Source organism: Erinaceus europaeus, unplaced genomic scaffold (genome assembly GCF_950295315.1).
Source record: "Erinaceus europaeus unplaced genomic scaffold, mEriEur2.1 scaffold_227, whole genome shotgun sequence".
Classification (NCBI taxonomy): Eukaryota; Metazoa; Chordata; class Mammalia; order Eulipotyphla; family Erinaceidae; genus Erinaceus; species Erinaceus europaeus.
Genome location: NW_026647366.1, coordinates 155265 through 179000, shown reverse-complemented (window position 1 = coordinate 179000; position 23736 = coordinate 155265). Strand labels below are relative to the sequence as shown.

At 64.5% G+C, this 23736-nt stretch overlaps 1 long non-coding RNA gene across 1 annotated transcript in view; it reads left to right on the top strand.

Annotated features, from left to right (window-relative positions):
- LOC132536319 (uncharacterized) overlaps positions 1 to 14648 on the top strand; it is a 33505-nt gene extending 18857 nt beyond the window's left edge. Inside the window, exon 3 of the long non-coding RNA XR_009547945.1 lies at positions 14536 to 14648. This is a non-coding gene — a long non-coding RNA (uncharacterized LOC132536319). The remainder of the gene's footprint in view (positions 1 to 14535) is intronic.
- The last annotated feature ends 9088 nt before the right edge of the window (positions 14649 to 23736 follow it).

Genomic DNA, 23736 nt, shown 5'->3' with positions numbered 1-23736 from the left:
AGGTGAGGGGGGCAGGTGAGGGGGGCAGGTGAGGGGGCAGGTGAGGGGGGCAGGTGATGGGCGCAGGTGATGGGCGCAGGTGAGGGGGCAGGTTATGGGGGCAGGTGAGGGGGCAGGTAAGTTGGCAGGTGAGGGGGCAGGTGAGTGGACAGGTGAGGGGGCAGGTGAGGGGGCAGGTGAGGGGGCAGGTGAAGGGGGCAGGTGATGGGGGCAGGTGAGGGGGCAGGTGAGGGGGCTGGTGAGGGTGCAGTTAGGGGGCTGGTGAGGGGGCTGGTGAGTGGGCAGGTGAGGGGGCAGGTGAGGGGGGCAGGTGAGGGGGGCAGGTGAGGGGGGCAGGTGAGGGGGCAGGTGAGGGGGGCAGGTGAGGGGGGCAGGTGAGGGGGGCAGGTGAGGGGGCAGGTGAGTGGGGGCAGGTGAGGGGGGCAGGTGAGGGGGGCAGGTGAGGGGGCAGGTGAAGGGGGCAGGTGAAGGGGCAGGTGAAGGGGCAGGTGATGGGGGCAGGTGAGGGGGCATGTGAGGGGGTTGGTGAGGGTGCAGTTAGGCGGCTGGTGAGGGGGCAGGTGAGGGGGGCCGGTGAGGGGGGCAGGTGAGGGGGCAGGTGAGGGGGGCAGGTGATGGGCGCAGGTGATGGGCGCAGGTGAGGGGGCAGGTGAAGGGGGCAGGTGAAGGGGCAGGTGAAGGGGCAGGTGATGGGGGCAGGTGAGGGGGCAGGTGAGGGGGTTGGTGAGGGTGCAGTTAGGGGGCTGGTGAGGGGGCAGGTGAGGGGGGCAGGTGAGGGGGGCAGGTTAGGGGGCAGGTGAGGGGGGCAGGTGATGGGCGCAGGTGATGGGCGCAGGTGAGGGGGCAGGTTATGGGGGCAGGTGAGGGGGCAGGTGAGGGGGCAGGTGAGTTGGCAGGTGAGGGGGCAGGTGAGTGGGAAGGTGAGGGGGCAGGTGAGGGGGTAGGTGACCGGGCAGGTGAGGGGGCAGGTGAGTTGGCAGGTGAGGGGGCAGGTGAGGGGGTAGGTGAGGGGGGCTGGTGAGGGCGCAGTTAGGGGGCTGGTGAGGGGGCTGGTGAGGGGGCTGGTGAGGGGGCAGGTGAGGGGGGCAGGTGAGTGCGCAGGTGAGGGGGCAGGTGAGGGGGGCAGGTGAGGGGGGCAGGTGAGGGGGCAGGTGAAGGGGGCAGGTGAAGGGGCAGGTGAAGGGGCAGGTGATGGGGGCAGGTGAGGGGGCAGGTGAGGGGGTTGGTGAGGGTGCAGTTCGGGGGCTGGTGAGGGGGCAGGTGAGGGGGGCAGGTGAGGGGGGCAGGTGAGGGGGCAGGTGAGGGGGGCAGGTGATGGGCGCAGGTGATGGGCGCAGGTGAGGGGGCAGGTGAGGGGGCAGGTGAGGGGGCAGGTGAGGGGGCAGGTGAGTTGGCAGGTGAGGGGGCAGGTGAGTGGGCAGGTGAGGGGCCAGGTGAGGGGGCAGGTGAGAGGGGCATGTGAGGGGGCAGGTGAAGGGGGCAGGTGAGGGGGGCAGGTGAGGGGGCAGGTGAGGGGGCTGGTGAGGGTGCAGTTAGGGGGCTGGTGAGGGGGCAGGTGAGGGGGCTGGTGAGGGTGCAGTTAGGGGGCTGGTGAGGGGGCAGGTGAGGGGGCTGGTGAGTGGGCAGGTGAGGGGGCAGGTGAGGGGGGCAGGTGAGGGGGGCAGGTGAGGGGGGCAGGTGAGGGGGCAGGTGAGGGGACAGGTGAGGGGGGCAGGTGAGGGGGGCAGGTGAGGGGGCAGGTGAGGGAGGCAGGTGAAGGGGCAGGTGAAGGGGCAGGTGATGGGGGCAGGTGAGGGGGCAGGTGAGGGGGCTGGTGAGGGTGTAGTTAGGGGGCTGGTGAGGGGTCTGGTGAGGGGGCAGGTGAGGGGGGCAGGTGAGTGTGCAGGTGAGGGGGCAGGTGAGGGGGGCAGGTGAGGGGGGCAGGTGAGGGGGCAGGTGAAGGGGGCAGGTGAAGGGGCAGGTGAAGGGGCAGGTGATGGGGGCAGGTGAGGGGGCAGGTGAGGGGGTTGGTGAGGGTGCAGTTAGGGGGCTGGTGAGGGGGCAGGTGAGGGGGGCAGGTGAGGGGGGCAGGTGAGGGGGCAGGTGAGGGGGGCAGGTGATGGGCGCAGGTGATGGGTGCAGGTGAGGGGGCAGGTTATGGGGGCAGGTGAGGGGGCAGGTGAGGGGGCAGGTGAGTGGGCAGGTGAGGGGGCAGGTGAGGGGGTAGGTGAGGGGGGAAGGTGAGGGGGCAGGTGAGGGGGCAGGTGAGGGGGGCAGGTGAGGGGGTAGGTGAGGGGGGCTGGTGAGGGTGCAGTTAGGGGGCTGGTGAGGGGGCTGGTGAGGGGGCTGGTGAGGGGGCAGGTGAGGGGGGCAGGTGAGTGGGCAGGTGAGGGGGCAGGTGAGGGGGGCAGGTGAGGGGGCAGGTGAAGGGGGCAGGTGAAGGGGTAGGTGAAGCGGCACGTGATGGGGGCAGGTGAGGGGGCAGGTGAGGGTGTTGGTGAGGGTGCAGTTAGGGGGCTGGTGAGGGGGCAGGTGAGGGGGGCAGGTGAGGGGGCAGGTGAAGGGGGCAGGTGAAGGGGGCAGGTGAAGGGGCAGGTGAAGGGGGCAGGTGAAGGGGCAGGTGAAGGGGCGGGTGATGGGGGCAGGTGAGGGGGCAGGTGAGGGGGTTGGTGAGGGTGCAGTTAGGGGGCTGGTGAGGGGGCAGGTGAGGGGGGCAGGTGAGGGGGGCAGGTGAGGGGGCAGGTGAGGGGAGCAGGTGATGGGCGCAGGTGATGGCCGCAGGTGAGGGGGCAGATTATGGGGGCAGGTGAGGTGGCAGGTGAGTTGGCAGGTGAGGGGGCAGGTGAGTGGGCAGGTGAGGGGGCAGGTGAGGGGGCAGGTGAGGAGGGCAGGTGAGGGGGCAGGTGATGGGGGCAGGTGAGGGGGCAGGTGAGTGGGCAGGTGAGGGGGCAGGTGAGGGGGTAGGTGAGGGGGGCTGGTGAGGGTGCAGTTAGGGGGCTGGTGAGGGGGCTGGTGAGGGGGCTGGTGAGGGGGCAGGTGAGGGGGGCAGGTGAGTGGGCAGGTGAGGGGGCAGGTGAGGGGGGCAGGTGAGGGGGCAGGTTATGGGGGCAGGTGAGGGGGCAGGTGAAGGGGGCAGGTGAAGGGGCAGGTGAAGGGGCACGTGATGGGGGCAGGTGAGGGGGCAGGTGAGGGGGTTGGTGAGGGTGCAGTTAGGGGGCTGGTGAGGGGGCAGGTGAGGGGGGCAGGTGAGGGGGGCAGGTGAGGGGGCAGGTGAGGGGGGCAGGTGATGGGCGCAGGTGATGGGCGCAGGTGAGGGGGCAGGTTATGGGGGCAGGTGAGGGGGCAGGTGAGGGGGCAGGTAAGTTGGCAGGTGAGGGGGCAGGTGAGTGGACAGGTGAGGGGGCAGTTGAGGGGGCAGGTGAGGGGGCAGGTGAAGGGGGCAGGTGAGTGGGGGCAGGTGAGGGGGGCAGGTGAGGGGGGCAGGTGAGGGGGCAGGTGAGTGGGGGCAGGTGAGGGGGGCAGGTGAGGGGGGCAGGTGAGGGGGCAGGTGAAGGGGGCAGGTGAAGGGGCAGGTGAAGGGGCAGGTGAGGGGGCAGGTGAGGGGGCTGGTGAGGGTGCAGTTAGGGGGCTGGTGAGGGGGCTGGTGAGGGGGCTGGTGAGGGGGCTGGTGAGGAGGGCAGGTGAGTGGGCAGGTGAGGGGGCAGGTGAGGGGGGGCAGGTGAGGGGGGCAGGTGAGGGGGGCAGGTGAGGGGGCAGGTGAAGGGGGCAGGTGAAGGGCCAGGTGAAGGGGCAGGTGATGGGGGCAGGTGAGGGGGCAGGTGAGGGGGTTGGTGAGGGTGCAGTTAGGGGGCTGGTGAGGGGGCAGGTGAGGGGGGCAGGTGAGGGGGGCAGGTGAGGGGGGCAGGTGATGGGCGCAGGTGATGGGCGCAGGTCAGGGGGCAGGTGAGGGGGCAGGTTATGGGGGCAGGTGAGGGGGCAGGTGAGGGGGCAGGTGAGTGGGCAGGTGAGGGGGCAGGTGAGGGGGTAGGTGAGGGGGGAAGGTGAGGGGGCAGGTGAGGGGGCAGGTGAGGGGGGCAGGTGATGGGGGCAGGTGAGGGGGCAGGTGAAGGGGGCAGGTGATGGGGGCAGGTGAGGGGGCAGGTGAGGGGGCTGGTGAGGGTGCAGTTAGGGGGCTGGTGAGGGGGCAGGTGAGGGGGGCAGGTGAGGGGGGCAGGTGAGGGGGCAGTTGAGGGGGGCAGGTGATGGGCGCAGGTGATGGGCGCAGGTGAGGGGGCAGGTTATGGGGGCAGGTGAGGGGGCAGGTGAGGGGGCAGGTGAGTTGGCAGGTGAGGGGGCAGGTGAGTGGGCAGGTGAGGGGGCAGGTGAGGGGGCAGGTGAGGGGGCAGCTGAGGGGGCAGGTGAGGGGGGCAGGTGAGGGGGGCAGGTGAGGGGGCAGGTGAAGGGGGCAGGTGATGGGGGCAGGTGAGGGGGCAGGTGAGGGGGCTGGTGAGGGTGCAGTTAGGGGGCTGGTGAGGGGGCTGGTAAGGGGGCAGGTGAGGGGGCTGGTGAGTGGGCAGGTGAGGGGGCAGGTGAGGGGGGCAGGTGAGGGGGCAGGTGAGGGGGGGCAGGTGAGGGGGGCAGGTGAGGGGGACAGGTGAGGGGGCAGGTGAAGGGGGCAGGTGAGGGGGCAGGTGAAGGGGCAGGTGATGGGGGCAGGTGAGGGGGCAGGTGAGGGGGCTGTGAGGGTGTAGTTAGGGGGCTGGTGAGGGGGCTGGTGAGGGGGCTGGTGAGGGGGCAGGTGAAGGGGGCAGGTGAGTGGGCAGGTGAGGGGGCAGGTGAGGGGGCAGGTGAGGGGGGCAGGTGAGGGGGCAGGTGAGGGGGGGCAGGTGAGGGGGGCAGGTGAGGGGGGCAGGTGAGGGGGCAGGTGAAGGGGGCAGGTGAAGGGGCAGGTGAAGGGGCAGGTGATGGGGGCAGGTGAGGGGGCAGGTGAGGGGGCTGGTGAGGGTGTAGTTAGGGGGCTGGTGAGGGGGCTGGTGAGCGGGCAGGTGAGGGGGGCAGGTGAGGGGGCAGGTTATGTGGGCAGGTGAGGGGGCAGGTGAAGGGGCAGGTGAAGGGGCAGGTGATGGGGGCAGGTGAGGGGGCAGGTGTGGGGGTTGGTGAGGGTGCAGTTAGGGGGCTGGTGAGGGGGCAGGTGAGGGGGGCAGGTGAGGGGGGCAGGTGAGGGGGCAGGTGAGTGGGGCAGGTGATGGGCGCAGGTGATGGGCGCAGGTGAGGGGGCAGGTTATGGGGGCAGGTGAGGGGGCAGGTGAGGGGGCAGGTGAGTTGGCAGGTGAGCGGGCAGGTGAGTGGACAGGTGAGGGGGCAGGTGAGGGGGCAGGTGAGGGGGCAGGTGAAGGGGGCAGGTGATGGGGGCAGGTGAGGGGGCAGGTGAGGGGGCTGGTGAGGGTGCAGTTAGGGGTCTGGTGAGGGGGCAGGTGAGGGGGTTGGTGAGTGGGCAGGTGAGGGGGCAGGTGAGGGGGGCAGGTGAGGGGGGCAGGTGAGGGGGCAGGTGAGTGGGGGCAGGTGAGGGGGGCAGGTGTGGGGGGCAGGTGAGGGGACAGGTGAAGGGGGCAGGTGAAGGGGCAGGTGAAGGGGCAGGTGATGGGGGCAGGTGAGGGGGCAGGTGAGGGGGCTGGTGAGGGTACAGTTAGGGGGCTGGTGAGGGGGCCGGTGAGGGGGGCAGGTGAGTGGGCAGGTGAGGGGGCAGGTGAGGGGGGCAGGTGAGGGGGGCAGGTGAGGGGGCAGGTGAAGGGGGCAGGTGAAGGGGCAGGTGAAGGGGCAGGTGATGGGGGCTGGTGAGGGGGCAGGTGAGGGGGTTGGTGAGGGTGCAGTTAGGGGGCTGGTGAGGGGGCAGGTGAGGGGGACAGGTGAGGGGGGCAGGTGAGGGGGCTGGTGAGGGGGGCAGGTGATGGGCGCAGGTGATGGGCGCAGGTGAGGGGGCAGGTTATGGGGGCAGGTGAGGGGGCAGGTGAGGGGGCAGGTGAGTTGGCACGTGAGGGGGCAGGTGAGTGGGCAGGTGAGGGGGCAGGTGAGGGGGCAGGTGAGGGGGGCAGGTGAGGGGGCAGGTGAAGGGGGCAGGTGATGGGGGCAGGTGAGGGGGCAGGTGAGGGGGCTGGTGAGGGTGCAGTTAGGGGGCTGGTGAGGGGGCAGGTGAGGGGGCTGGTGAGTGGGCAGGTGAGGGGGCAGGTGAGGGGGGCAGGTGAGGGGGGCAGGTGAGGGGGGCAGGTGAGGGGGCAGGTGATGGGGCAGGTGAGGGGGCAGGTGAGGGGGGCAGGTGAGGGGGCAGGTGAGGGGGGCAGGTGAAGGGGCAGGTGAAGGGGCAGGTGATGGGGGCAGGTGAGGGGGCTGGTGAGGGTGCAGTTAGGGGGCTGGTGAGGGGACTGGTGAGGGGGCTGGTGAGGGGGCAGGTGAGGGGGGCAGGTGAGTGGGCAGGTGAGGGGGCAGGTGAGGGGGGCAGGTGAAGGGGGCAGGTGAAGGGGCAGGTGAAGGGGCAGGTGATGGGGGCAGGTGAGGGGGCAGGTGAGGGGGTTGGTGAGGGTGCAGTTAGGGGGCTGGTGAGGGGGCAGGTGAGGGTGGCAGGTGAGGGGGGCAGGTGATGGGCGCAGGTGATGGGCGCAGGTGAGGGGGCAGGTTATGGGGGCAGGTGAGGGGGCAGGTGAGGGGGCAGGTGAGTGGGCAGGTGAGGGGGCAGGTGAGGGGGTAGGTGAGGGGGGCAGGTGAGGGGGCAGGTGAGGGGGCAGGTGAGGGGGGCAGGTGAGGGGGGCAGATGAGGGGGCAGGTGAAGGGGGCAGGTGATGGGGGCAGGTGAGGGGGCAGGTGAGGGGGCTGGTGAGGGTGCAGTTAGGGGGCTGGTGAGGGGGCTGGTAAGGGGGCAGGTGAGGGGGCAGTTGAGGGGGGCAGGTGAGGGGGGCAGGTGAGGGGGCAGGTGAGGGGGGGCAGGTGAGGGGGGCAGGTGAGGGGGGCAGGTGAGGGGGGCAGGTGAGTGGGCAGGTGAGGGGGCAGGTGAAGGGGGCAGGTGAGTGGGCAGGTGAGGGGGCAGGTGAGTGGGGCAGGTGAGGGGGGCAGGTGAGGGGGCAGGTGAGGGGGGGCAGGTGAGGGGGGCAGGTGAGGGGGGCAGGTGAGGGGGCAGGTGAAGGGGGCAGGTGAAGGGGCAGGTGAAGGGGCAGGTGATGGGGGCAGGTGAGCGGGCCGGTGAGGGGGCTGTTGAGGGTGTAGTTAGGGGGCTGGTGAGGGGGCTGGTGAGGGGGCTGGTGAGGGGGCAGGTGAGGGGGGCAGGTGAGTGGGCAGGTGAGGGGGCAGGTGAAGGGGGCAGGTGAGTGGGCAGGTGAGGGGGCAGGTGAGGGGGGCAGGTGAGGGGGGCAGGTGAGGGGGCTGGTGAGGGGGGGCAGCTGAGGGGGCCAGGTGAGGGGGGCAGGTGAGGGGGCAGGTGAAGGGGGCAGGTGAAGGGGCAGGTGAAGGGGCAGGTGATGGTGGCAGGTGAGGGGGCAGGTGAGCGGGCCGGTGAGGGGGCTGGTGAGGGTGTAGTTAGGGGGCTGGTGAGGGGGCTGGTGAGGGGGCAGGTGAGGGGGGCAGGTGAGTGGGCAGGTGAGGGGGCAGGTGAGGGGGGCAGGTATGGGGGGCAGGTGAGGGGGCAGGTGAAGGGGGCAGGTGAAGGGGCAGGTGAAGGGGCAGGTGATGGGGGCAGGTGAGGGGGCAGGTGAGGGTGTTGGTGAGGGTGCAGTTAGGGGGCTGGTGAGGGGGCAGGTGAGGGGGGCAGGTGAGGGGGGCAGGTGAGGGGGGCAGGTGAGGGGGCAGGTGAGGGGGGCAGGTGATGGGCGCAGGTGATGGGCGCAGGTGAGGGGGCAGGTTATGGGGGCAGGTGAGGGGGCAGGTGAGGGGGCAGGTGAGGCGGGTAGGTGAGGGGGCAGGTGAGGGTGTTGGTGAGGGTGCAGTTAGGGGGCTGGTGAGGGGGCAGGTGAGAGGGGCAGGTGAAGGGGGCAGGTGAAGGGGCAGGTGAAGGGGCAGGTGATGGGGGCAGGTGACGGGGCAGGTGAGGGGGTTGGTGAGGGTGCAGTTAGGGGGCTGGTGAGGGGGCAGGTGAGGGGGGCAGGTGAGGGGGGCAGGTGAGGGGGCAGGTGAGGGGGGCAGGTGACGGGCGCAGGTGATGGGCGCAGGTGACGGGGCAGGTTATGGGGGCAGGTGAGGGGGCAGGTGAGGGGGCAGGTGAGTTGGCAGGTGAGGGGGCAGGTGAGTGGACAGGTGAGGGGGCAGGTGAGGGGGCAGGTGAGGGGGAAGGTGAAGGGGGCAGGTGATGGGGGCAGGTGAGGGGGCAGGTGAGGGGGCTGGTGAGGGTGCAGTTAGGGGTCTGTTGAGGGGGCAGGTGAGGGGGCTGGTGAGTGGGCAGGTGAGGGGGCAGGTGAGGGGGGCAGGTGAGGGGGGCAGGTGAGGGGGGCAGGTGAGGGGGCAGGTGAGTGGGGGCAGGTGAGGGGGGCAGGTGTGGGGGGCAGGTGAGGGGACAGGTGAAGGGGGCAGGTGAAGGGGCAGGTGAAGGGGCAGGTGATGGGGGCAGGTGAGGGGGCAGGTGAGGGGGCTGGTGAGGGTACAGTTAGGGGGCTGGTGAGGGGGCCGGTGAGGGGGGCAGGTGAGTGGGCAGGTGAGGGGGCAGGTGAGGGGGGCAGGTGAGGGGGGCAGGTGAGGGGGCAGGTGAAGGGGGCAGGTGAAGGGGCAGGTGAAGGGGCAGGTGATGGGGGCTGGTGAGGGGGCAGGTGAGGGGGTTGGTGAGGGTGCAGTTAGGGGGCTGGTGAGGGGGCAGGTGAGGGGGGCAGGTGAGGGGGGCAGGTGAGGGGGCTGGTGAGGGGGGCAGGTGATGGGCGCAGGTGATGGGCGCAGGTGAGGGGGCAGGTTATGGGGGCAGGTGAGGGGGCAGGTGAGGGGGCAGGTGAGTTGGCACGTGAGGGGGCAGGTGAGTGGGCAGGTGAGGGGGCAGGTGAGGGGGCAGGTGAGGGGGGCAGGTGAGGGGGCAGGTGAAGGGGGCAGGTGATGGGGGCAGGTGAGGGGGCAGGTGAGGGGGCTGGTGAGGGTGCAGTTAGGGGGCTGGTGAGGGGGCAGGTGAGGGGGCTGGTGAGTGGGCAGGTGAGGGGGCAGGTGAGGGGGGCAGGTGAGGGGGGCAGGTGAGGGGGGCAGGTGAGGGGGCAGGTGATGGGGCAGGTGAGGGGGCAGGTGAGGGGGGCAGGTGAGGGGGCAGGTGAGGGGGGCAGGTGAAGGGGCAGGTGAAGGGGCAGGTGATGGGGGCAGGTGAGGGGGCTGGTGAGGGTGCAGTTAGGGGGCTGGTGAGGGGACTGGTGAGGGGGCTGGTGAGGGGGCAGGTGAGGGGGGCAGGTGAGTGGGCAGGTGAGGGGGCAGGTGAGGGGGGCAGGTGAAGGGGGCAGGTGAAGGGGCAGGTGAAGGGGCAGGTGATGGGGGCAGGTGAGGGGGCAGGTGAGGGGGTTGGTGAGGGTGCAGTTAGGGGGCTGGTGAGGGGGCAGGTGAGGGTGGCAGGTGAGGGGGGCAGGTGATGGGCGCAGGTGATGGGCGCAGGTGAGGGGGCAGGTTATGGGGGCAGGTGAGGGGGCAGGTGAGGGGGCAGGTGAGTGGGCAGGTGAGGGGGCAGGTGAGGGGGTAGGTGAGGGGGGCAGGTGAGGGGGCAGGTGAGGGGGCAGGTGAGGGGGGCAGGTGAGGGGGGCAGATGAGGGGGCAGGTGAAGGGGGCAGGTGATGGGGGCAGGTGAGGGGGCAGGTGAGGGGGCTGGTGAGGGTGCATTTAGGGGGCTGGTGAGGGGGCTGGTAAGGGGGCAGGTGAGGGGGCAGTTGAGGGGGGCAGGTGAGGGGGGCAGGTGAGGGGGCAGGTGAGGGGGGGCAGGTGAGGGGGGCAGGTGAGGGGGGCAGGTGAGGGGGGCAGGTGAGTGGGCAGGTGAGGGGGCAGGTGAAGGGGGCAGGTGAGTGGGCAGGTGAGGGGGCAGGTGAGTGGGGCAGGTGAGGGGGGCAGGTGAGGGGGCAGGTGAGGGGGGGCAGGTGAGGGGGGCAGGTGAGGGGGGCAGGTGAGGGGGCAGGTGAAGGGGGCAGGTGAAGGGGCAGGTGAAGGGGCAGGTGATGGGGGCAGGTGAGCGGGCCGGTGAGGGGGCTGGTGAGGGTGTAGTTAGGGGGCTGGTGAGGGGGCTGGTGAGGGGGCTGGTGAGGGGGCAGGTGAGGGGGGCAGGTGAGTGGGCAGGTGAGGGGGCAGGTGAAGGGGGCAGGTGAGTGGGCAGGTGAGGGGGCAGGTGAGGGGGGCAGGTGAGGGGGGCAGGTGAGGGGGCTGGTGAGGGGGGGCAGCTGAGGGGGGCAGGTGAGGGGGGCAGGTGAGGGGGCAGGTGAAGGGGGCAGGTGAAGGGGCAGGTGAAGGGGCAGGTGATGGTGGCAGGTGAGGGGGCAGGTGAGCGGGCCGGTGAGGGGGCTGGTGAGGGTGTAGTTAGGGGGCTGGTGAGGGGGCTGGTGAGGGGGCAGGTGAGGGGGGCAGGTGAGTGGGCAGGTGAGGGGGCAGGTGAGGGGGGCAGGTATGGGGGGCAGGTGAGGGGGCAGGTGAAGGGGGCAGGTGAAGGGGCAGGTGAAGGGGCAGGTGATGGGGGCAGGTGAGGGGGCAGGTGAGGGTGTTGGTGAGGGTGCAGTTAGGGGGCTGGTGAGGGGGCAGGTGAGGGGGGCAGGTGAGGGGGGCAGGTGAGGGGGGCAGGTGAGGGGGCAGGTGAGGGGGGCAGGTGATGGGCGCAGGTGATGGGCGCAGGTGAGGGGGCAGGTTATGGGGGCAGGTGAGGGGGCAGGTGAGGGGGCAGGTGAGGCGGGTAGGTGAGGGGGCAGGTGAGGGTGTTGGTGAGGGTGCAGTTAGGGGGCTGGTGAGGGGGCAGGTGAGAGGGGCAGGTGAGGGGGGCAGGTGAGTGGGCAGGTGAGGGGGTTGGTGAGGGTGCAGTTAGGGGGCTGGTGAGGGGGCACGTGAGGGGGGCAGGTGAGGGGGGAAGGTGAGGGGGCAGGTGAGGGGGGCAGGTCATGGGCGCAGGTGATGGGCGCAGGTGAGGGGGCAGGTTATGGGGGCAGGTGAGGGGGCAGGTGAGGGGGCAGGTGAGTTGGCAGGTGAGGGGACAGGTGAGTGGGCAGGTGAGGGGGCAGGTGAGGGGGCAGGTGAGGGGGGCAGGTGAGGGGGCAGGTGAGGGGGCAGGTGAGGGGGGCAGGTGAGGGGGGCAGGTGAGGGGGCAGGTGAAGGGGGCAGGTGATGGGGGCAGGTGAGGGGGCAGGTGAGGGGGCTGGTGAGGGTGCAGTTAGGGGGCTGGTGAGGGGGCTGGTAAGGGGGCAGGTGAGGGGGCTGGTGAGGGGGCAGGTGAGGGAGCAGGTGAGGGGGCAGGTAAGGGACAGTTGAGTGGGCAGGTGATGGGCACAGGTGTGGGGTCAGGTGACTGGTGGTCCCGCCATGGAGGGGTGGAGCCTGAGGAGGTGGGCAGCACACCTGTGAGGGCTTCTGGGGCCCCAGGCCAGGCCCCGCTCTGCTCTGTGCTCGGACCTGCTTTGGAGAAGGCAGCTTCTTCCTTCCTTTCCCCCAGAGCCCTCAGCTGGCTGGCGGCCGTGCAGGGGGTGAACCTGGGAGCTCAGGCGGGAGCGTGCACAGCCACTGCACAGTTCCGGAGAGAGACGAAGGCAGGAAACAGTGGGGCCAGGAGGGCTCACTCCCACTGGTCACGTGCAAGGACTGGGTTCAAGCCCCAGCAGCCTCACCTCTCTCTGTGCCTCCTCCTCTCCGTGTCTCCTCTCTTTACGGAATAAATACATGCAGGCAGGAGCCCAGGAAACCTCTGGGGGGGGAAAGAAGAGGAAAGAAAGGAGAGAAGTAGGGGCCGGCCCTGGAGGAGTTCCTCTGCTACTGCATACAGGGGCATGGGTTCAAGCGCCACTCCCCCTGCAGGGGGGAATCTTCACAAGGGGTGAGGCAGGGCTGCAGGTGTCTGTCTTTCTCGCCCTGTCCCCCAACCCTCTTTTGATTTCTCTGTCCTTACCCCAAAAAATAACAAAGAATTTCTTCTTTTTAAAAAGATTTTTAAAAAGTATTTATTTATTCCCTTTTGTTGCCCTTGTTGTTTTATTGTTGTGGTTATTATTGCTGTCATTGTTGGCTAGGACAGAGAGACATGGAGAGAGGAGGGGAAGACAGAGAGGGGGAGAGAGAGACAGACACCTGCAGACCTGCTTCACCGCCTGGGAAGCGACCCCCCTGCAGGTGGGGAGCCGGGGGCTCAAACCGGGATCCTTATGTTGGTTCTTGCATTTTGCGCCACGTGCGCTCAACCCGCTGCGCTACTGCCCGACTCCCACAAAGAATTTATTTTTAAAAATATTTTTTAGAAGAAAGAGCTACAAAGAGGAAGCTACAGAGAGAGGGAGTGAAGAGAGCCCGAGCCCTGTGAGCTCTGGCTGATGGTGGTGCTGGGCCTGGGAGTGGGGCCTCAGAGCCGCAGGCAGGAGGGTCTTTTAGCAGAATCGCTGTGCTGTCTTAACAACTTTATTACTGTTATTATTATTATTATTTCCCCAGAGCCCTGCTCAGCTCTGGCTGATGGTGATGCTGGGGCTTGAACCCTGGACCTCAGCGCCTCAGGTGTGAGGGTCTTTTAGCAGAATCACTGTGCTGTCTCCCCAGCGTTTTTCTGCCTGAGACCTTAGAGGAGTTGGGGGCTGTGGCACCCCCCAGCCACGCCTCTTGGACCTCTGGGCTCAGGGTCCCCGGGGCTGCCGGGAGGGGAGGACGGGCCTGCTGCCCACGGAGGCTCAGCTCCCAGACTGAGGCCGGGCCCCCGGGCAGCGGGCCTCCCTCGGGCTGACATCTGGGTGTTGTATTTTCTCCGCGGGCCTGCCTCTCCCTCGCCTTCCTGCTCCAGGTGCGCTTGCCAGGCTCCCCTTGCCGCCCGCCTGCGGGGGACAGCGGCTCGGCTCGGCTTACCTTTTGACCTTCTGGCCGCAGCAGATGGACGCCGCAATAAATCCCGATTATGAGTGAGGGAGTGGGAAGGGAGGGGCGTCGCAGGGCTGGGGGCTGGGGGCTGGGGGCTGGGCTCTGCCGCCCCTGCTTCCTCCCACAGTAGCCATGTAGCTGCTGTTGTAGTGGGCACAGGAGCTGCGGGGGGGGGGGGGGGCGCCGTGCCCAGAGAGGCCCCGTGGGGAGCCGCAGGTCCCCGTGAGGCCTCAGGGCTGTCCTGATCCACCCCTGCTGACACTCGGCCCCACAGGGAGGGCAGAGAGAGGCCAGGGGCCTGGTGGGCTGGGCCTCGAGCCCTGGGCTGCTACCACCTCCCACCTCTACCTCAGACCCTCATCTGAGAAGGCCGGGACCTCCCCTTCCACGCCGGCACGGCCCACCCAGGCACTCTCACCCGGTGTCTCCAGTACAGACATCGGAATAGACAGATAGCGGGTGGATGCATAGATGGAGGGGTGGATGGGTGGGTGATGTGTGGGTGGATGAATGTGTGGATGGACAGACAGACACATGGAGTGGATGGATAGGTGGGTGGATGGGTGACAGGTAGACAGACAGAGACGGTGCAGAGACGTGACTTCCTACCCAACACAACTTGCTGTGCCGTGTGGCCTTCTGAATCTGGCTGCAGGCGAGCCGTGCGCCCTCCCAGCCGAGCCAGCCCTCTGACCAGAAGGCCTCCACCCAAACTGCCTCACGCGGCCAACAAGACAGCTCAGCCGGGTACAGCTGCTTGTCCTCACTGGACCCGGGTTCAAGCCCAGCCCCTACTGCAAGGAGGAAGCTTCAGTGCTGTCCTCTCCCTCTCCCTCCCTCTCTCCCTCTCCCTCTCCCTCTCCCTCTCCCTCTCCCTCTCCCTCTCCCTCTCCCTCTCCCTCTCCCTCTGCCTCTGCCTCTGCCTCTCCCTCTCCTCTCTCTCTCCCTCTCCCTCTCCCTCTCCCTCTCCCTCTCCCTCTCCCTCTCCCTCTCCCTCCCTCTCTCCCCTCTCTCCCTCTCCCTCTCTCCTCTCCCTCTCTCTCTCTCCCTCTCCCTCCCTCTCTCCCTCCCTCTCTCCCTCCCTCTCTCCCTCTTCCTCTCTCCCTCTCCCCCTCTCTCCCTCTTCCTCTCTCCCTCTCTCTCTCCCTCTCCCCCTCTCTCTCCCTCTCTCTCTCTCTCTCTCTCTCTCTATATATATATATATATATAATCATCTATCCTCTATCTATTCTTCCCTCCATCCATAATCTTTCTATCCATCTGTCATCTATCTGTCTTTCTGTCTATTGATCTTGGCCTATCTCTCTATTACTCTATCTACCTATGTATCTCTCTACTTTCTGTCTATTCATGTATCTGTCTGTCTGTCTGTCTATCTATCTACCTATCCATCAATTTATTCACCCATCTATCTGTCTGTCTGTCTGTCTTTATAGCCGAAGGACAATGTTGAATAGTAGTCAAGTCCCAGCAGTGAGGAGGCATGAGCCATGGCGTGACCTTCTCCCAGGTGACCGCTTGCACGTGACCGTCATGTGTGTCCCTTGCTTTTCCCAGTGACGACTCCACTAGTGGCTCCCGTGAGGCTGCCAGGTGAAAGTGGCATCTGAAGGTGGCCTCCTGTGACAGTTTCCGGTGACGCTGAGAACTGCCGTGTGAGCACTGCCCTGGAGACGGTCCTCACTGCACCTCTGGACTGGGCAGTGGCTGGGGTGGCAGGGCTGGGGTGGTGCCCACAGGGCTCCTGAATGCTGCCTGTGTCCTCCCAGCACACGGGACCCGTGGGTGTGTGGGGACAGAGCCTGGATGGGGAGAGACAGAAACAGGAGCGTGGACACACCACTCCCCTGGGAATGCCGTGCTTCTGGAGTCGGGCTTCAGCATCAAGTGCTTCACAGAAAACAAAGCTTCATTTTCCTCCTTATAGGAAGTCAACCTCAGGGCCGGATGGGGTGTCCTGGTTGAGCGTACATGTCACAGTGCGCAAGGCCCCGGGTTCAAGCCCCACTCAGCACCTGAGGGGGGAACTTCACAAGCGGTGAAGCAGGTCTGCAGGTTCTCCCCCCCACCTCCGCCTTCCTCCTGTCTGTCCCTTTCTCCTTCCCTCTGTCTCCTCTATCCAATGAGTGAATGAAGAGAATAAAAAATGGAAAGTGAATCTCTAGACATAAACACTGGCAAGGAGAACCCCTTCTGGAGCACGCCGTCACCTTCCCTCTCTCTCCTCCCCAGCACCTCACCTGGCCACACCCTTCCCCCCAAAGCGGCGGCCGCACTTTATTTATGGCTGCCCCGGGGAGGCTGCGGTCAGACCCCGGCGACAATTAATTTGATAAATCAGCAGGGGGTGAGCTGAGAGGTCATCGCTCTGTGACGGCCGATAGCTGGCGACCACAGCCGCCACCGGTCTGAAGCAGAAGTGGGCTTTCAGATCCATCGGCAAGAGCCCGGTCGCATCGATGGGCGTGTGAGAGAGACAGAGCTGTCGCAGTCAGCGTCACGGGCAACACTGCCCCCGCTTCATGGTGCGGAGTCACAAGCGCAGGACAAAACAAAAGCCACTAGGAGCCCCTGGGTGTGTCTGTGTGTCTGTGCAGGTGTCCCTGGACGTGTGTGTTCAAACTGCGTGTAATCTTCATGTAAATACTTGGGCTTAAAAAAACACACACATCCAGGTGTTTGGAGCTTTTCCCCCTTTTGCAGAAACAAACACAGCAAACGACCTAAGGGCTAGAGCTCTAATTATCAGTGGCTGAGCACGCCTCCTGACAGCGGCTGTGCCATCACCTCTGGAAAAATTCTGACATATTATAAACTGTCTGAATTAGCGTGAATCAGTAAACCACAAATTGGTGCCAGCCCGGTGGCGGGAGGGCGCGGTGCATACCAAACGCACTCGGGGGCGGGGGCAGGGCACCCAGCTCGGCCCGGGAGGCTCACGGTGCCAGATGCCAGAACAAGGGGACAGGGCGCGGACGGCCTGCAGGACGGGGAGGGCTGGGTGGGCCGCTGCCTGCGTGTGTCCCTGTGCTCGGCGACGTGTGTGTTTCCGTGTGGGCACGTGTGTGGGGTCACCTGACCATGGCATCAGGAAGAGAGTAACCGGCAAAGTCACCATGGTGTTGCTTTTTCCAAACCGCAGCTCTGTTTGGAAATGACAGTCATGCCTGCGGTGCACATATGGTCCAGCTATAAACACGGAGAATCAACAGCCGTCCCGGCCCGCACGGGACAATTAGGAAATAAATAGATGACAGTCTTCATAAAAAACCACATTTCTCTTAGGAGAGAGCTTCCCTCACGACCCCAGCCAGCCGCTCACCGGGAGGAGGAGCCCGCGGATGCCCGCGCCTGTGTCCTCTCAGCTTCCGCAGAGCAGATTCTCCTAGGACTGGTTCTCACCAGTGCCGTTGGGTTCCTTAGGTCCTGAAAGGAAAAGCCCTTCTCCAGTAAATGGAAAGTTTCTGTGCAGTGCCCAGTGCTCTCAAGTCCCACCACTGGGGAGACGCAGGTGTTGAGGTGACAGGTGTTTGTAGCTTCACGTTTGCAGGCAGTGTGGACGAGGGGGACACAGTGCTCACTGCACAGGAGGGCGGGCAGTGGGGCCTTCAGGTCTGTTCGCTCTCTCTCTCTCTCTCTCTTTATTTTTTGCCTCCAGGGTTGTCTCTGGGGCTCGGTGCCAGCACTATGAATCCACTGCTCCTGGCAGCCATTTTCCCATTTTCTTTTCCTAATTTTTATTAGATAGGAGAGAAATTCAGAGAGAATGGAGACAGAGAGAGGAAGAGAGACACCTGCAGCCCCTGCTTCACCACTCGTGAAGCTCCCCCTCTGCTGGTGAGACCAGGGGCTCAAACCCTGGTCCTTGTGCTTGGTAATAAGTGCACTTAACCAGGTGCCCCCACCGAGCCTCCAGGGATGTCCATTCTCTACCGGAATCTTAGCTTTGCAAAGGAGTCTGGGGACTCTGTCTCGGACCCTGGTGCTGCACTGGCTCCTGGTGCTTGCTGAGGATGCTGGGAAGCCAAATGCCGTGGGCCGAGGACGCCATGGGCTGAGGATATCTTGGGCCAGACTCTGCAAGCTGGACACGGTCAGGAGGAAAAGCAGAGAAAGTTTCTCAGGGGGAACCTCGAGTTTCCCTTGCTAAGGGGCCTCTGTGTTCCTGAAACAAAGCTCTCTTTTCCATTTCAAAAGTCTGGGGGCCACGTGACTGTGAGAGTCTGGGGGGGGCCCTGGTGCGCGGTGGTCCCCGGGGCCTGGTATCGGTAAGGATTTATCGTCCTTAAGAGATGACGGAGCGGACATATGGTTTAATCACGCGGCGTCTAAGCTCCCTTATCTGCTTAAGAAGTTCTTTGTGCTGTGACGTGATTCATTGTCCCCGGTCCCAGCCCCGTCTCTCTTCCCTTTGTTAAAGGGTACAGCGGCACCGGGAGCACCCTCTACAGTGCTCCCCGAGACTGCCAGGGCTGGCGGACATCCCTCTGGCCGGGCCTTCGGGGGACCCAGAGCTCAGTGATCCCGAGGGGACAGCGGGTGTGGAGGGGGCCACGGGCTGGGTCTGGATGTTTTTGGGTACAGGGGGCTGGCTCGTTCTCGGCTCCTCAAACTCTGCTTCTCTCCTCCATCCTGGGGGTCTGAGGAGAGTGGACGGTGAGGAGGGGTTTCCAGTCACACGTGGCCTCAGGAGCTGTCTTTCCAGGGGTCCCGCAGGCTGGACAGACCCCTGGGCCTGGGCTGTGCACACCCCCAGCACCCGCAGCCTGGGCTCAGCCAGCGCTGCTCCTGCACCACGCGGAGGGCGAGGTGACCTGCCAGGCCTTGAGGAAGCAGCCTCGGTACCCCCCGCCCGATCTCCCCTGGGAGACCCAGGCCCCAGCCCAAGGAGCAGGCCTGGACACTGGGCGTGAGTACTCAGCATGCATGTGCATGGTACACACAGACACACGTGGGCACACAGGCTCAGCATGGACACTCAGACATGGGCACGTGAGCACATGGTATGTACACGCACAGACACATGTAGACACATGGGCACACACTCATACACACAGGCACACACTAGCACATACATGAACACACACGTGTCTCCCCCAGAGGGGCTCCCTTGGGGGATCTGGAGGCCCAGGGTCCCAGCGGGCTATGGCAGTGACCTCGGCCAGCACCCCTGACAGGAACGGGCTTCCTGGTTTGCGGGAGGCAAGACACGGCTCCTGCCTGCAGACAGACCACCAACACTCCTCTCTCCTCTCACCTGGGATCTCACAGCTCTGGGTCGACTTCTCCTATGTAGAGAGACGGGGCCGCACCTGGCTAAGCACCCACACAGCAGTGCTCAGGACTCAGGTTCAAGCCCCTGGTCCCCACCTACAGGGGGAACGCTTCATGGGTGGTGAAGCAGGTCTGCAGGTGTCTCTCTGTCTCTCCCTCTATCTCTCCCGCCCCCACTCAATTTCTCTCTGTCCTATCGAATAAAATAAAAAGAAAGGGGGAAAAAAGGAAAAAATAGCCACTGGGAGTGTTGGATTTGTACTCAGTTCGGGGCCCTAGAGATTAGCCTGGAGGCAATAAGAAAACCAAACCAAATGAAACAAAACAAAACGTATCCTAGAACGGAAAACAGCAGAATGAACGGTGTTCTCAGGCTGCACTGGCCCCTCTGGCCCTCAACAGGGACGGAACATTCCAGATGCTCCCATGGCAAGATGCCTGCGCCTGTTCAGTGACCCACACACACCTGGGGTCCCCACGTCACCTGTCACCTTGTCACTGCTCCAGTAATAAAGTGCTGTCCCCCAGACTGGGGCCTGCAAACACGAGTGGGGTGTGCAGGGCCAGAGATGCCAGGAGACAGGTCCCCACAGTCAGGACAGGGGTCAGCGCTGTCCACACAGCCAGGACAGGGGTCAGCGCTGTCCACACAGCCAGGACAGGGGTCAGTGCTGTCCACACAGCCAGGACAGGGGTCAGCGCAGTCCACACATCAAGGACAGGGGTCCCCACAGTGAGGGAGAGGCTGCAGCCTGGGGGGCTGCTCAGTGGACATGGAGGGGTCTCCTGTGGGTAGGAGGCCTGAGACAGGGCACTGCTCCTACAGCCTGTGGCCCCCAGCTCTGCCCCCTCTGTCTCCTCAGTGAGTAAATGCGTCTCTATAAGAGGTGCTCTGGGTGCTGACGGCACTGGCGCCAGCCGGGCTGCCCTGGCTACAGAGTGCCCAGGGTCCTCACGGCTGCCCTCCACCTAGGACAGGCCCTGTTCCCGGCCCACAGGAGGGTGATGCCAAGCTGTCAGAGGGCCCCATTTCCTCACAGTCTCCACCTTGCTCCCTTCTTCTCCCTCTTCTCTCTCCATCTCTTTCTCTCTACCTCCTCTCCAGGTCTTTTTGCCTCCTCTCTGTCCACCTCTTTCCATCTCCTCCCTCTCTATCCTCCCTCCCTCCCTCCCTCTCTCTCGCTCTCTCTCCTCTCTCTCCCCATCTCTTGATGCCAGCTACCTCTCCTGTTTTAACCCCCACAGGCAGGCCTTTCTCCCTGTCACTCCCTCCAGCCCCCCACAAGGGAGTCTGCCTCAGGACGGGTCACCCCGGGAGGCCCCAGCAGAAGGGGCAGCGTGAGAGGGTCTCACCCTCACCTCACCCTCCTCCCTTCACCCTCCCTGAGCCCCTGAGTCCACGTGAGGCTTTGGGCCCCCAGGAGAAGTGGCTGTTAGGAGAATGGAAGTCAGGACAGGCCTGTCTGGACACACAGCCCTGCCTCGGTTTACCTGGCTGTCAGGACAGCCAGGCAGCGTGACGGCTGCTCGTGCCAGAGTCCAGGACCCTGGCCAGTCATGCCACGCCCAGCACGGGCTCACGGGCCGTTTATTAGACATTTTCATCCAGGGGCCTGGGTGGGAGCACAGTGAAGCCTCCGTGAAGGAAATATCGTATTAATTCATTAAGGCAGACTGCCTGCGTCTCCACTGGCATGACTAGCAGGACGGTTCATTAACTTCATTTCTTTATATGAGTTAATTAGCTCCGAGGAGGCCAGAAATTAATTACCAGCTCATATAGTTTGTGCACAATGGCATTCTGTTTATTTAGTTTCTCCTATTAACTTTTAATCTCTTCAAACAATAAAAGAGGTAATTAGTATTTTATAAACAAAAATGAAAGCAACGGAGGCAACCCCCCCAATATGGGGGCTCCCGTGAGGCCCTGGGTCTGGTGGGGATGAGGGACCCCGGCGCCGACCTGGTGCTCAGCACAGAGCCGGAGCGCGGGTCCGAGGAGGCCACGGCCAGCCGGGAGCAGGGCCCCACCTTGCAGTTCCAGCAAGGCCTCTCAGGCTCATGTCCTCAGCCCCAGTGGCTGCTGGGAGTCACTCCCAGCCCTGAGAGAGGAGCTGCCAGGAGACACAGGGCCCAGTGCACCTTTCAGGCTTTCTGGAGGGGTCCCGCTAAGTGCCTCACATCAGGCGAGCTGGCCATGGTGGCTAGGAAGGTGGCTGGGTACTGAGCACCCTGTGCTTGGTGCCTGCTAAGTGAGGGTGGGGAGCTGGGCAGTGGTGCAGCTGGCTAAGAGCACCTGCTACCACGCACAGGGATCCGGGCTTGAAGCCGCACCTGCAGGGGTGGAGGGAGAGCAGATGGAGAGAGGCAGAGAGACAGAGGAGGTGGAGAGAGACAGAGGAGGTGGAGAGAGACAGAGGAGGTGGAGAGAGACAGAGGAGGTGGAGATGGAGAGAGATGGAGAGACAGAGGAGGTGGAGATGGAGAGAGATGGAGAGACAGAGGAGGTGGAGAGAGACGGAGAGACAGAGGAGGTGGAGAGAGATGGAGAGACAGAGGAGGTGGAGAGAGATGGAGAGACTGAGGAGGTGGAGAGACAGAGACAGAGGAGGTGGAGAGAGATGGAGAGACAGAGGAGGTGGAGAGAGATGGAGAGACTGAGGAGGTGGAGAGATGGAGAGACAGAGGAGGTGGAGAGAGATGGAGAGACAGAGGAGGTGGAGAGAGACGGAGAGACAGAGGAGGTGGAGAGAGATGGAGAGACAGAGGAGGTGGAGAGAGACAGAGAGACAGAGGAGGTGGAGAGAGATGGAGAGACAGAGGAGGTGGAGATGGTGAGAGACAGAGAGACAGAGGAGATGGAGAGACAGAGGAGGTGTAGAGAGACGGAGAGACAGAGGAGGTGGAGAGAGATGGAGAGACAGAGGAGGTGGAGAGAGATGGAGAGACAGAGGAGGTGGAGAGAGATGGAGAGACAGAGGAGGTGGAGAGAGATGGAGAGACTGAGGAGGTGGAGAGACGGAGAGACAGAGGAGGTGGAGAGAGATGGAGAGACAGAGGAGGTGGAGAGAGATGGAGAGACAGAGGAGGTGGAGAGAGATGGAGAGACTGAGGAGGTGGAGAGACAGAGAGACAGAGGAGGTGGAGAGAGATGGAGAGACTGAGGAGGTGGAGAGAGACAGAGAGACAGAGGAGGTGGAGAGAGACAGAGAGACAGAGGAGGTGGAGAGAGATGGAGAGACAGAGGAGGTGGAGAGAGATGGAGAGACTGAGGAGGTGGAGAGATGGAGAGACAGAGGAGGTGGAGAGAGATGGAGAGACAGAGGAGGTGGAGAGAGATGGAGAGACTGAGGAGGTGGAGAGACAGAGACAGAGGAGGTGGAGAGAGATGGAGAGACAGAGGAGGTGGAGAGAGATGGAGAGACTGAGGAGGTGGAGAGATGGAGAGACAGAGGAGGTGGAGAGAGATGGAGAGACAGAGGAGGTGGAGAGAGATGGAGAGACAGAGGAGGTGGAGAGAGATGGAGAGACTGAGGAGGTGGAGAGACAGAGAGACAGAGGAGGTGGAGAGAGATGGAGAGACAGAGGAGGTGGAGAGAGATGGAGAGACAGAGGAGGTGGAGAGAGATGGAGAGACTGAGGAGGTGGAGAGACAGAGACAGAGGAGGTGGAGAGAGATGGAGAGACAGAGGAGGTGGAGAGAGATGGAGAGACTGAGGAGGTGGAGAGATGGAGAGACAGAGGAGGTGGAGAGAGATGGAGAGACAGAGGAGGTGGAGAGAGATGGAGAGACTGAGGAGGTGGAGAGATGGAGAGACAGAGGAGGTGGAGAGAGATGGAGAGACTGAGGAGGTGGAGAGACAGAGAGACTGAGGAGGTGGAGAGAGATGGAGAGACTGAGGAGGTAGGGATGGAGAGAGATAGAGAGACAGAGGAGGTGGAGAGAGATGAAGAGAGATAGAGAGACAGAGGAGGTAGAGATGGAGAAATGGATAGAGAGAAGAGGTAGAGAAAGGGGGGAGAGAGAGAGGAAGTGGCGAGAGAGCCCGCAGCCCCCACCTGCAGGGGCGAAGCTTCACAATGCTGAAGCAGGTCTGCAATGTCTCTCTTTCTCCCTCTCTGTCTCCCCGTCTCTCTCAGTTTCTCTCTGTTCTGTCAAATAAAGCAGAAAGAAAAGGAAGGGGCATGGCCGCCAGGAGATGAGGGATTTGCAGGGCTGGCAGCGAGCCCCCGGGGAAGCAAGCCAGCGGCAATAAAAGCAAAGTGGGACCCAGCGTGGTGGCGGCGGCCTGAGGGGCCCCCGGCTTGTCCGGCACGGTGCCTCCTGCGCCCACAGTCCCGCAGACACACCCTCACTTCCAGGGCACTCGCACTCTGTGCTCAGCCGCTTTCGAGCAAGACGTCTAATGAATTACAGGACTTATTTAATCAGTGCGGTTGGTTAGCATAACATTTATATTAATTAAATGTTCATTAAAAACATTGGATCCTTAACGGCTCCGAGCCAGGTTGTGAACACGTCGCCCACCGATCTTCCCAGCAGGCCGCTGGCTCCCGGGGCTCTGCTCACAGACTTGGATCCTGAGGAAGGAGCCCGTGAGTCCGAGAGGCACATCGTCCCCATCAAATGATAATAACGCTCCAAGGGCCCACGGCCGCCCCCGCCCCCAGCTGCCTGGGATGCCTGAGAGGGGCCTGCCGCCTTCCCTGACAGAAGAGGGGCCAGGTGCGGGTGCTTGCGCAGAGAACCCTCCACACGCCCTCTCCTCTCTGCTGGGGGAACGGGATGGAAGTGGGGGTCCTTCAGGAGAAGTGGGTGCAGTGGCCTTGGGAAGTGGCTTTTCCGAGAGCAAATACAGGCTCCAGACCCCTGGCGCCCCCAATCCCCTCGCAGGACAAGCCGGAGGGGACACTGCTCCCGCCTCTGCTGCGGACTGAGCCTGCCTTCCAGCTAGAATGCCCGCACGCCCATGGAGAGAAGGGCTGCGTATCTCCACTCCTGTCACAAGACCAGAACCGAGACATTGCCTGGACTGTAGCACCTGCCGGCTGTGGCTTCCGATAGCTGCACCTCCAGACGGAAACGCTTGCTCCCTGGGGATCATAGCTTGGGGCCTTTCACAGTGGGGCCTGTGTGCTCTCACGTTTCCTTCTGAGCCACACCACAGCAGTTTCTTTCTTTTCAAATAGTCCATAGACGCCCATGATGCTTCCAGATTTACAGCACCAGGGACTCGACAACTCGGTCCTTCCTGTCACGCGGCACCACCACCCGCTGGGGCTAAGCTGGGCTCTGACCCCCCAATAAATAAATAAGTAAATAAATAAGCAAGCTTCTGGCAGGACTATGCCTGCCTGAGGCTCCAGGTTCAATGCCAGCGGCAGCTCTCTGCAGAGAGAGATAGATTACAGCGACATCCCTGTTTCACGGCTCTTAAAGCCTTCCTTCCACAGGTGGGGACGGGCTTGAACCCACATCCTTGA